Raw genomic sequence first — 13,620 nt, forward strand, 5'->3', positions numbered from 1 at the left:
CCCTTAAGGTGCTTACACCTGAGAAGTTTTTGCGGATTCTAAAACTACAATGTTCATAGACGAGAAAAATCAAAAAACAAAAACCAAAAAAATGCCGGAGCGATTTTTAAATAAACCGCAAAGTTCACATTTTTAAGTTTGTTTTTAGACTTTCGCGATTTTGCTTGAAAACAGCAAGTCTTTCGAAATGGGACTAAAGAAATTGTTGTAGCAGTGAAAATTCTCTACAAGATTGACCTTTATGATTTGTTCCTAAGTTTTAAAATTTTTGAGACATATAAGTTCAAATTGGGACAATGCACTGATTTTATGAGCTATTTTGTGTTGTATTCGGAGTCTAATATCGCCCTTCATCCAATGGATAATATTATCATCAACGATATTTTGTCATATAAGCGATAATACCCCTGGCCAGCAATTCCCTATTCCATTAAAGTAAATCCTTTGTTACGACAATGACCCAAAGCTTCTCACAAGCAGCTTTCAAAAATAATATTTATTATTTGAACTGTAAATTGTAATTTTATTTTTATGATGATGATATTTCAAAAAGTTTTGGTGGCAATTATTCAATGGATACATGATACAATAATAATAATAATATTGTATCATGAATGGATATTAGAATTCATTTGTATTTTATAAAATCACTACAATTCTTTGAATGCACAAATTTTTACACGCCTATTTATGATTAATGAAGCATAACTTCGCCAATCCAGCTATTTCTTCAGCAATAGCTTCCAATTATATTTTTCTTACTACCAGTAAACACCTAGAATACATAAATATCTCAAACGGTGTAAACTATATGCATTCAATTCACAAACGTGTTGCTGCTCTATTGACCACAAAGCTACTTGCTAAAGTTTTTATTAATATTTTGTTAGCATACTTTCAGTCGAAAAAAATCAAACGGAACAGGGTTGCCCAACCGCATCAAAAGTGTATACAAGGTCAGGGAAAAAACATACTTTGGGGAGATGGAATTATTATTATTGTGAGTTCATGCCTGCTTCTAGTGTTCGAAAAGAAGCAGTGAGATGTTAATATAAGACACCGCATTAAAAGTAAAATATTTCCCTTTACATTTTAAAATGGTAAATGTGGCAACAAAGCGAAATGCTTTCATATAAATTGTATTCTTTTTGACGCATGGGAACACATTTCAGATGAAAAGTCGAAAAAACTAGAAGACTCTGGCAAGTAAAGGAACAAGGATATTAGTAGTGTTTGTGACTGGTAAACAACGATTATTCAAATGGTGTGCGATAGTAAAAATCAGGTAAATATCGATAGATGACATTTGTTCAAGTTATCCAATATTTTTACTAATGCGGAGTTGATATAACTAAAATCCCTTTATTTATGCATGCTATAATAATCTAATGATAGATACATTTGTAGTATGAAAAATAAATTTACACATGACAGGACAGTTGACTTCATGTTTTGATTGTCAAAATCACAAAACTTGCCCGTGTGACGTAGGCGTCCCGACAACTTCAAAAACAGTTGTAAAATTATGAATGAAAATCATATATTTCTTTTTATTTTCCGTTCACATATTTTGTTTCTGGTCATGTTCTTTTCTTTGCAACACATTTTAATTATTATCTCACACTTTTTTACAAAAAATGCATGGTAGAACAAGAAAAGGTAACAGCAATACCCAGCTGACTGAACTGGGCTGTAATGTTAGTGTCAAATTCCATACGACATTAACTACATTTTACTGCACCCACTTTAAAAACTTGTTGTTTTTAAAATTTGAAAACAACAAATTTGTAATTAAGCGGGCTTACTTTAACAATAAAAAGTAAACACACATCACAACAAAACTGCCAAAGTGAATCTACGACATTTTATATATTTATTTCTATGTTCTATGTATATTATTGATATATATTTTTTAAGAACATATTTATTCATCACAAAAAAAACTATTTCCCATAAAGACTCTTCATATAAATGACATATAACCTCCTCCAGGTCCGAAAGACGTGCCGCACATTAAAACACCGCTTATAGAGGCGGTACAACATTTGTTAATATGGTGTGGTATTTTGATAAGTTTGAAAAAATAAAACCCTAATAAACATGTGTTTTTTGATTTCAAAAACAAGAGATTGAAACAGCTTCTCCTTTTTCAATGAATTTCCAGCGACCTCAAACATATTTACAAGAATTATACTTTCTGCGAGAAATAATGCATTTGGTGGAAGGATATGGAAACATTCAAATTGAAAATCTAACGAGTTTTCATTTATGTTTTCCAAAATATTCAATCAAATGTTGAAAAATATTAGTTTTTAAATTCCAATAATTTATAGACATTTCCTTATTTTGTTTACATTTATATTTGACACTAACGTTTGAGACAAAAACAAATTCCTATGTGGTTGTTGTTGAGTTATAGTACTTACTTTGTTTTGTTATAGTACTTACTTTACCTGGTTTGTTCTACCATGCAAAAAATGTCAAAAAATTGTTAACTCTACTGTCTGTGAAAAAATTATGGACTGCTGGGAGACAGCCGACAAATGTACGTATGTGTTAGTAAATCAGAGTTGTATTTGAAGACAAATCGTCTGGTGTAAACGCCTAGTTAATTTTAGTTTGAATGTGATGTAGGATTGGGCATTTGAAATTTTTTCCATTTCGATGAGTTTATAGGCATTCTTAGGGCCTGCGTACATAAGCTGCCTCGCCTGCTTACCTTGCTTCTGATAAAAGAATAAAAAAGAAAAGGGCAACCCAGTCCGAAATTTGCTCGGCAAGGCAGCTTATGTACGCAGGCCTTTAGGCTTAAGAACGGATTGAGACAAATTTTCAACTTCATTACGGATAGTTGTCGCATTATAATAGCTTTGTTCCTTTACTTTTTTAATGGTAAAAGTGGTAAAATAGAAAAGTGTCAAAATTGCTCTCTCATGAACATTTTTACCAGAAAAGTAAAGGAACGGAAAAATGGTAGATCAGGTAGCAATGTCAAAAAGAAACATAAAAAAATCTATTTTCTTGTTTTATTTCACAGTTTTTAACTTTGTTTTGTCAGCGTTCGACTTTTTCTTCTGTTTTTCTTTCTGTTTCTTCATTGTGAAATAATCGTCAATCAAATGTCGAACTGGGCTGTAATGTTAGTGTCAAATTCCATACGACATTTTATATATGTATTTATTTCTATCAAGGCATAGTCCCAATTTACATTAGGCGAGTTTACTTGCGGCAAGTCCCAGTTTGTAAAAGAGACACGTAAGGGGAATGGAAATGGAAAAAATTGCTCGTACCGGCAATTCTCAGGTAATTCATTTTATAGTTTTTGTATTTGACATTATTTTCATTGTTTTGAAAACAAAACTTGTCGGAACAGAATTGCCTTTTATAAACGCAAGAGGCAAGTTCAAAAAGGAACGAGAAAAATTGCCGCAAGTAAACTCGCCTAATGTAAATTGGGACTTATTTATAGAAGGTAGAAGTGACAATTAGCTATATTCTTACTTTTTTGTAAATTTAGTTTTCAAAATGTAATAGGGTCTAATCATGAAATTTTAAACTTCGAAATTTCCTACCATAAAATACTGTTTTTCATACAAAACGTGTAATAAAAAGGACCAACTACAATTCTGTATGCTTTATATTTACATTTTGATTCAAATTTTTTCCATTTTAGAGAATTTTCAAAATGTATTTATGTTTTTCCTGAGAAAATTTTTGGAACGACCCTCCTTTTTCAATGAATTTCCAGCGACCTCAAACATATTTGCAAGAATTATACTTTCTGCGAGAGATAATGCATTTGGTGGAATGGTATGGAAACATTCAAATTGAAAATCTAACGAGTTTTCATTCATGTTTTCCAAAATATTGAATCAAATGTGAAAAATATTAGTTTTTTAAATTCCAATAATTTATAGTCATTTCCGTATTTTGTTTACATTTATCTTTGACACTAACGTTACAAACAAAAACAAATTCCTAAGTGGTTGTTGTTGAGTTATATTTGGTGTAGTACTTACTTTACCTGGTTTGTTCTACCATGGTTATTATCGATCTTTTTCTGCAATATTAGTGTACAGTTTATCTTTGACACTAACGTTACAAACAAAAACAAATTCCTAAGTGGTTGTTGTTGAGTTATATTTGGTGTAGTACTTACTTTACCTGGTTTGTTCTACCATGGTTATTATCGATCTTTTTCTGCAATATTAGTGTACAGTTTAATAAATGCGAATAGAACCTTTGCTCCTGTGTGCAAAAATAATAAATTGTATACCAAATTATTATAATTAGGCGCCAAGGAAAAACGCTATCCTAGAAAAGGGAAAACATGTTACATTTCATTATAAAAATGGCAGAAATAAACAGAAATTTTGCTTATTTTTGAATATTTAGTCGAATAAAGTTGAAAACGTGTGCAAAAGTCACAAAAATATAAGAATAACAGATTTCATGAAACTAATAATTCAGGCAAAACCAATGATTGGTTGGGAGGATAGTGGAATCTTGTGAAAAATTACGGCTAAACCGCCCTAATTTTTCTCGAAATTCGTCAACAAGCCTTAAATGAGTTTAAGAAGAATGAACACTTACATTCCAAAAATTATAAGGTAACAAGCTTTTCATATTTTTGAATATTTAGTCGAATAAAGTTGAAAACGTGTGCAAAAGTCACAAAAATATAGGAATAACAGATTTCATGAAACTAATAATTCAGGCAAAACCAATGATTGGTTGGGAGGATAGTGGAATCTAGTGAAAAATTACGGCTAAACCGCCCAATTTTTTCTCGAAATTCGTCAACGAGCCTTAAATGAGTTTAAGAAGAATGAACACTTACATTCCAAAAATTATAAGGTAACAAGCTTTTCATAGCCTTGTAACACAATAGATAATAGAATAGGTCAGTACAACTGTAGGGTACAAAATGGAAATTGAGATTCACCTACTATTTATTTTTGGAGGGAACATGAAAATGTGTACAATTGTTGAGAAAATCAACTTAAAGGGAAAGTCATTAAGTGTAAGGGTTAAGGATTATTACATGTGTCAAAAGGACTATGGCCGCAAAAATAAGAGATTCCTTCAAGAAAATCCTGTTTTATCAAACAGGAGGAGTTGAAACTCGGTCAATATCACCCCGTATTAAAGTTTATAGTTTTTCTGTGCATTCCATGGCTACAGAATTCATAAACATGACATAACACCCGGAATTTTGTCGCTACAGTAGTTATATTTATAGATGACCAATTTTTCTGGGTTTTACGTTCCAGTGTGCGTTGGATTTGTCACTATAAGTACTCCTCCTGAGGATCTCAAATAAATATTTGTTCAAAAACATCAAGAATTTTTTACGCAGTTCCACAAATGTTCTCCTCTGCATACTTACTTTTGCGATATAAATTTTGGGCTTTTTGGGATTCGAATCCTACATTTTCTTATGTATGCAAATATTATCCACTTTTCATTGTTATCACCGAAGACTACCTTCGTGTCTAACAAATAAAATTAATTGTTTGTTATTTTCGATAAGTTATAGTGCTTTTTACTCCTAACACATTTTGATTTTAATGCTGCATACTAACTTTTGCGAGAGACTGTATATTAGGCCGGGGCGATTTTTATGGAAGGAAAAAAGTGATAGTGGGCGCCTGGAGTTTCTGATTCTTGGGATTGTACTGAGCGAACAAGTCCACTAGGACATATGTCTACGGTGAAAATCGAGCCCCCGGATTTAGACTTGACATATTTTTCAAGGATATTTTGGCCAAACCATATCTCAGAAACTTGACCTATCCTGAAAATTTCCTTTTACGTTCGTAGTACACTCACCAAGGGCTTTCATCTCCAAAAGGAAATTTCCACCCACTGACTTTGAGTCAAATTTTGTAGCACAGTATAATTTATCGATATTTTCCGAAAAATGTGCACATTTTCGGGGCAATAACTGCCTGAAGGAGCGTTCCAATGCTTTTGCTGTGTACTAGAGAGTTCTTAATTATTGTCTTGGCTACAATTTTTGTCTTTGTGTTGGATCGAAAATCTCAGCGGTTTGGCTGTTACATATATGCCAAAATATCCAAAAAACCTTGAAAAAAACTTCAAGTCAAAATCCGGGGGTTCGATTTTCAACGTAGACATATGGTCTGTGGACTTTTTTGCTCAGTACAATCCCAATAATCAGAAAATCCAGGCGACCGTGGTGGTGTTCAAATCGCCACACCCTACTGTATATCCCTATATCAGTAAAAAATGTCGTATCGGATTGCGACACTAATATTACAGCACTGTTTAGTCAGCAGGGTATTATAATTACCTTGTAAATTTTATGGTATAACTCAGCCTCCAGATGACGTCATGCTAAATTTTTCGTAGTAATGGCACGTACACATATAACCGGATTTAATAAATCCACTGGATTTCAAATATCAATTTCAATCATTATAAAAAGGTTAATCCGTCATAATAATCTAGTGTGTAGGAAGTTTCACCAAAGATGTGTCGAGTTTTCCTTGCCCATACTCATTTTCTCTTTCATAAAAAGTGTTTGCTTCTTTTAAGCAGCAGTACAATGTGTAGAAGAGTCAATCAAATCACTCCTGTTATGTGTAAAACCAAGAGAAATAATAGAGTTTTTTGTGTTTTTAGCATTTATTTATTTATTGTTTGAATTCTTATTTTATAATTAAAACCTTAATGGAATTAAATTTTATGTATTTGATTATTATCTAACTAGAATAATTTATTATAATTAATATACAACGAAAATGTTTACAATACGCGAATGTTAGCAAATAAATCAATCTTAGTACACACAATAAACTGCTGAACAATATCTATTTTATACCAATTTTAGTTCATTTAAAATAAGGGACACAATTATAGTGGACAAACACTGAAGTCAGCATTATGAATAGAACTATGTATTTCTTGGTAGGTCGGTATTTGTGGAGTTACAAAAATAAAGCTTTTGTTATGAATTTGAGCTGTTTTATGTTATATTCTGTATGCATGTGATTTATCATAAAATTATTCTGGATTAAACTTACTAACTCACTAGTATAAATACCTCACGAAAGGTTATGCATGTCATATACACAAATTTTTGCAAAATGTAATTAGGATTGTTCGATAACTTCGCAAGTAAAAAGTACTTGTAAGTTTTTGCAATAATTCTCAGTACTTCTTTACCGAAGAAATTTGTTATCGAACAGCATTTTGTAAAAGTTTGTACAAATTTTTGGGTTATCGAAAAGACCTATTGTTGTGTGTACCACTCAAGGCACATTTATATAAGGTAGATGCATGAATTACAACAACTAACAAATTTACAAAAACAACATTGTTGTTATTAAAAATTTAATGTCAAATGAAATATTGAATAATAGGGTCGTTCTTAAATTTTTCTTAGGAAAAACATAAATACATTTTGAAAATCCTTTAAAATAGAAAAAATTCAAATCAAAATGTAAATATAAAGCATTCAGAACCGTCGTGGGTCCTTTTCATTACACGTTTGAAATGAAACGAAGTATTTTCTGGATGAAAATTTCGAATTTTTAAATATCATGAGTAGACCCCAATTTACAAAAAAAAAAATAATAAAAATACAGCTGATTGTCACTTCTACCGTCTATAAATATGCTTTGGTGCCCCTGCGTCATACCTTTTTAATTAGAAACTAGTTCCTTTCCTTTCTTAAAAAGGAACTAGTTCCTCAATTTCGTCGTTCCAAATAGTTCAGTCGTCCATGTATCATTTTGACACATTATGTGTTTTCGTTTACTCAAAATTTTTACAAATTGTTACTGGATTTTGTTAGTTTACTCTACATCCATGGCACAATTACCAAGGTCGTGGTATCACACCAGCTGTTCGAATATGAAATGTCAAATCCCTTTATAAAAAATATTTTTGTTGTAATTTTCCCAACAACATAACATATTCAAAATCACTACCTGGGTAATTGTGCCATGTCTACAGTACAATCAAAAGACCTTAGCCGATTACAAGAAGTCACTGAACTTGTACAAATTTGTACAAATACAAATTGTTGAGTAAAGGAACACACCTATTGATAAGCATGCTTGCCAGCCTTGCGATAAAAAGTGAAATAGTACGTTTACTGGATTAAATAAATCCACTGGATTTCGAATGTCAATTCCATTGCGCATACGTCAAATAAAGAAGGTTAGCCCGGTAAAAAGCTCTAATGTAAACATGGCATACATTTCTGAAAGTTTGAGATTGTATTTGTACGTTATTTATGCTTGATTTAAATCAGAACAATCCGATGAATCATAATAAATCTAACAAACAATTTTTGAAATTATTTTTTGAGGAAAAACTAAACTATTGCATATTCAATATGCTTTGGTACACACTAGTCAAACACAAAGCCTCATTTAAGTTGAAAATTCCATAAAATATCTATGAAATAAAATATTGAAATAACGAAAAATTTTGCAAAACTTCAAAGTTAGTTAGCCCATATTTACATTAGGCAATTTTCCTTGCGGCAATTATCAGTTTGTTGGTGAGTGAGGGTGTTGAGAGGCAAAGTGTTACCATATTCCTCACCCCTTTCTCCATCAAACTGACAATTGCCGCAAGGAAAATTGCCTAATGTAAATATGGACTTAAATGAGTGCATGACGAGTCGATAGAATTTTTTTAACTTCTCATAAGTGTTTATATGCAGCATTTTACAAGTTCCAGGCAAAATAATTTAAACGTGTAATTTTTGAAGTGGTACCTATTTATTTGTAGCACTTTTGATTTTTTTGGTACTTTGCTAATAGTCGATGTTGTTTGCATCTTAATTCTATTAATAAATTAACTTTCCTTAGTTTGCTAATTATTATTGGCTCAATTACATTTTTCTTCTCATTTACAATCTAAAATTTATAAGTATAAAATATACATATGTATACATACGTACATATAGGTATATGAACATGAATTGCCTCAATAGTTTAGTGTTCGTATTACTTCTGCACACATAAAATTTTTGTTTGAATAAAAACTACAAAAAAAATCTCTTGTATTTTGTTGACCTGTACAATTGTCTCGTTTAACAATTCCTTAAGTAATCCCGAACTATTTGAGTCTTCAAACCATTCGTATATAAACTGAAATAAAAGTATTTATGTATATACCTTTATCGAACTTTTTTTAAGAAGAAATTTTTGTATAAACCATAACGAAAGTGTTTAGTGTACTATGACATTTTGTAATTTCCGTACCGTATTGTGTCAAAGGCACTATTGTTCTACATTGTCTTATTGTGTTGTGGATATTTTGAATGTAAATTTATATCATACATTAATGCATAATTTCCTTGGAGCAACATTAGGAAAGATCACAATTTTTTTTTAAATAACCTTTCGTGGCAGAATAACAGAAGGTAATGTGATTAGAAGAATCTATGATGACAATCCCTATCTTCTTCTGAACAATATTGCATTTATAATTAAAATTAAAACAAGTGAGCAAAGGCTATAATCGGGACGGGGCTGACTATGTGATACCCTACACCAGTACCCCTGTGTATAAGCTTTTCATTGGTAAACATTTTTTTGGGAGATGCTAAAGTTATCAGCCACCCTGGCTTTTATCTGAAATGACTTATGTCTTGTTCATACTAAGGCTAATTCGCTCTCTATTCGTTGTTCGAACCCAAATTACGATATAATTACTTCATTTTCCATACAAAATTTTGAGAACGAACAACGATTTTTGTACATTGTTCAATTTTAATTACTCTCAGAATGACGATAAAATATGTGCCATCTCTAACAAATGAGAGAATTTATCGAAATAAATTAATTATGACAAGAAAAATACAAAATTTAAAAATTTATCAAAAACCCAAACATTTTTAGAAAAACTACAAAATATGAATGAAAAGTAAACGGTTTAACGACTAGTATACATTCAAATCATTGAAAATTGTGTCTTTTCTTCCATTGCAGTTGCATATCTTGTCCATTGTTTCAAATTCGCGTACAAATTTAGAAACAAAAATCAAATGCCTGCCGGAAAGTCTGTATACCAAAAGTTGTTTTGGCAGGTCTCTCTCTCGTTAATTTTTAAAATAGAAAAATTTTGAAAATATACTGAAACACCAAAATTGTGAGAAAAAATAGAAAACATAAATGAAAATAATAGAATTTAATATTAAATAGATATCTGAAAGAAGGATAAATATATTTTTCAGTTCATATCAATTAACTTTTCTCGTCCTTTGGCTGAAACTTATTTTAAAATCAGTAACCATGAAAATATGAATCATGTTGCTATGAATTTTGTACCATGTCGTATGAACGGGTTAATTTGTGTAAGTACTCGTAATTATGAGAACGAACGACGTGATTCAAATGATGGTATGAAGATGGCATTAGGGCTAAGTGAACCAAAATAATAAATCATTAATTTTATATTTGACTACTGTCGACAATCTACTTGGTATTGATTGAATGTTTTGCTGGTCTTCCTGATTAGAATTTTACATGTTTTCAATACACCAAATAGAATCAGTAGTGCGATTCTCTAACTCATATTTAGAGTTACCGACAAAAATCGGTAAAACTGAAACGCAAAATTATGAATGAAAAGTTCAAATAAAAGTTGACAACACTCTTGCATTTATGCTAACGAGGGTATATCAAGCTTTTTGTAGAAAATTAACTTATGTTGAAACTGAGGTATGGGGTATTGTAACTTGCGATCAGTTTTACTATACCATAACTTTTTACCGCATTTCGGTAAAATAAACTGTTTTAGCCCGGTTCACCGAGGGGTTTCTTAAAATAATATTTTGAGCGGAAGCTGTGGTCGTACTAATGTAAAAAAATCGGAAAAAATCGTTGAAAAAAACGAGTTTCATTATGTTATTTTCCAATTAGTGGTTTTACAACACAATGTAGAGCTTAAAGCTCAAAGGAGAAGTTAAAGAGTACACTTCAGAGTTGAAGTTTCTAAAGTATGATTTTTTAATATATCCACTGTATCTACCTCAAACGGATGCTGACATTTTGAAACCAGAAAAATGGGGTTTTTTGAATTTTTGTTCTAATCGGGACGCGCAGCTGGATTTCACATTTTTTAATGTATAACATGAGGGTGTAGCCCTCACAGGATCACAGTAATCTGCGCCCAAACACGAAATTTTTGTGCGTAAATTTTTCTCAAAAACCTATTTTTTTGGTTTAAAATTTACAAACGTCAATCGATTTCCGTGGAAACCCGCGTAAATTTAGTTTTTTTGAGTTCTGAATCTAACAAGCCACGACGCGTAAAAATCCACCCACTAGATCGGCGGATATGATACCCCTCAAATTTTGAAAATTTGCAAAAAATTATTTTGAAAATATCGCATATTAAAACGCGTTTTGGATGTGTCAGTTCTACTCAAATAAATAGATCGATACGCGTGTTTAAACTGCGCGAAAACAGATATTTAAAAACTCTCGTAAATCCAGAGATATAATAGATTTTTTCTAAAAATTGAGTGCGATGCTACATCCACGGTTCTTGATGGATCGCATTGAAACGGCATAGAATGATGTATTTTTTAATGGTGATTATTGAAATCGGATGCGCATAAAATGTAAATGAACTTCGCGGAAATTATGACCATTTTACTGTGTTTTGCACCCTAATATGCAGCAGATGCTACATCGTGGTTGCCAAATAGAATTTGACAAACTGTACATCAAATAAGAGGGATTGATTCGCTGCGTTGGAAAATCGGATGCGCATCATGTCATTTTCACAATTGCGCGGTTTATATGCATCTCAAATGTTGTAATATTCAATATAACATTATTTTAACGTTATGCCACCATTGGAATTCCTTGTGATTTAATATAAGGTTCTAATAATATTATCCAATAGGAAAACTATAAGCGAAAAATTTGTTACAACGAAATATCATCATTATTGCGTGAAATTTTGACGAACATGCCGAAGAACTCAAACATTTTTTCTCCAACTTTTCCTAGAAAACCATAAAAAAATAAAATTAGAATAATATGATTTTAATTTTTTCGTAATATTTTCTTCGTATTTTTGCAAATAACTTGAATACTATAGCTCCAACCTTCACAACTTAGGTTTCATTTTACTCCTCAAAATGTCTGGATGCTGTTATAATTTTTTTATATATTTTTCGTAAGTATGAGCGCTATTGTTTCAAAAATATGTTTGTAAATACGTGAAATTATTTAACAAATTTGATTTTTCGGGAATCCATTGAGACTTTGCGATTATTTTTTTGCATCATCGCAAAGGTTACGAATTCAGTTCACGATAATAGGATATAACAGCTAACAATATTAAGCCGCGATTTTTTTGGAATTTTTTCTAATTATCATAATTAAAACAGTCATATCTTTTGCGCGCAACGATCAAAGTTAGTAACGAAAACAGATTTGGAATGCTGATTTTTTTCTTAATCCATGTGCCAAAAATCATTGATGTAATATCAAAAATTTTTTTTGATTTTTTTGAAATGAAAAAGACAATTTTAGACATTTTTCCTGATATACACGTTCATACGGGCAAAATGTGCCTCATCGAAATAATAGTTTTAGACCCCAAGTATGTTTGGACGAAATGTGTTTCAGACAATTTGGAGTCGATTGAGCAATGTCCGTCCGTCTGTCAGTCTGGCTGGAGCGCACAATAACTCTCGAACGGATCAACCGATTCTATCCAAAATTTGGCTTTCGTAATATTTTGTCCAAACTTAGTTTAAGTTCGAAGATGGGCTATATCGGTCCCTCCTTCCGGTACCTCCCCCACAAAAGTTCGAAAATGTTCGGAAAATTTTTGTGCACGATGACTCTAGAAGGAAGAAACCGTTTTGACCCTTACTTTGCACATCGTGAAATTTCTACTAAACTTAGATAAGGTTCCAAAATGGACTTAATCGGTCCACTCCTTCGGGTACCTCCCACACAAAATTTCGGATAACTTCAGATTAGGACCTGCTCTCGAATCGCTTTGATTTTTGTTGCAACAACTTGTATTCATTGCCCTCCATACGACGGTACAAGTTTCATCAGGGGCAAGTCCATACTTCCTGAGAACATAGCCTGAAAGATGCAAAAAGCCCCTATAACATCATGTGTAGTGGATGGAGCGCAAGACAACTCTCGAACGGATCTGCCGATTCGGTCCAAAATTTGGCCTTCGTACTATTTTGTCCAATCATAGTTAAAATTCGAAGATAAGCAATATCGGTCCACTCCTTCAGGTACCTCCCCCACAAAAGTTCAAAAATGTTCGGAAAAATTGTGCACACGATAACTCTTGAAGGGAGTGACCGATGTAATCCATACTTTGCACATCCTAATATATCTTCCAGATATATATCAGGTTCGAATATGGACTATATTTGTCTACTCCTTCTGGTATCTCTCACACACAATTTCGGATAAGTTCACTTTAAGACCTGCTCTTAAATATCTTTTTTTTTTTTTTTTTGAAGCGATTTGCATTCGCTACCTCCATGTTGCATGCTGTCGGAGAGCACGATAACTCTCGAACTGTTCAACCGATTTGGTCCAACATTTGGTCCGGTACTTCTCCCCAATATTTAAAAATGTCACTAAA

This window comes from Musca autumnalis, unplaced genomic scaffold (assembly GCF_047663935.1).
Source record: "Musca autumnalis isolate F117 unplaced genomic scaffold, ASM4766393v1 scaffold_3, whole genome shotgun sequence".
NCBI classification, from domain to species: Eukaryota; Metazoa; Arthropoda; class Insecta; order Diptera; family Muscidae; genus Musca; species Musca autumnalis.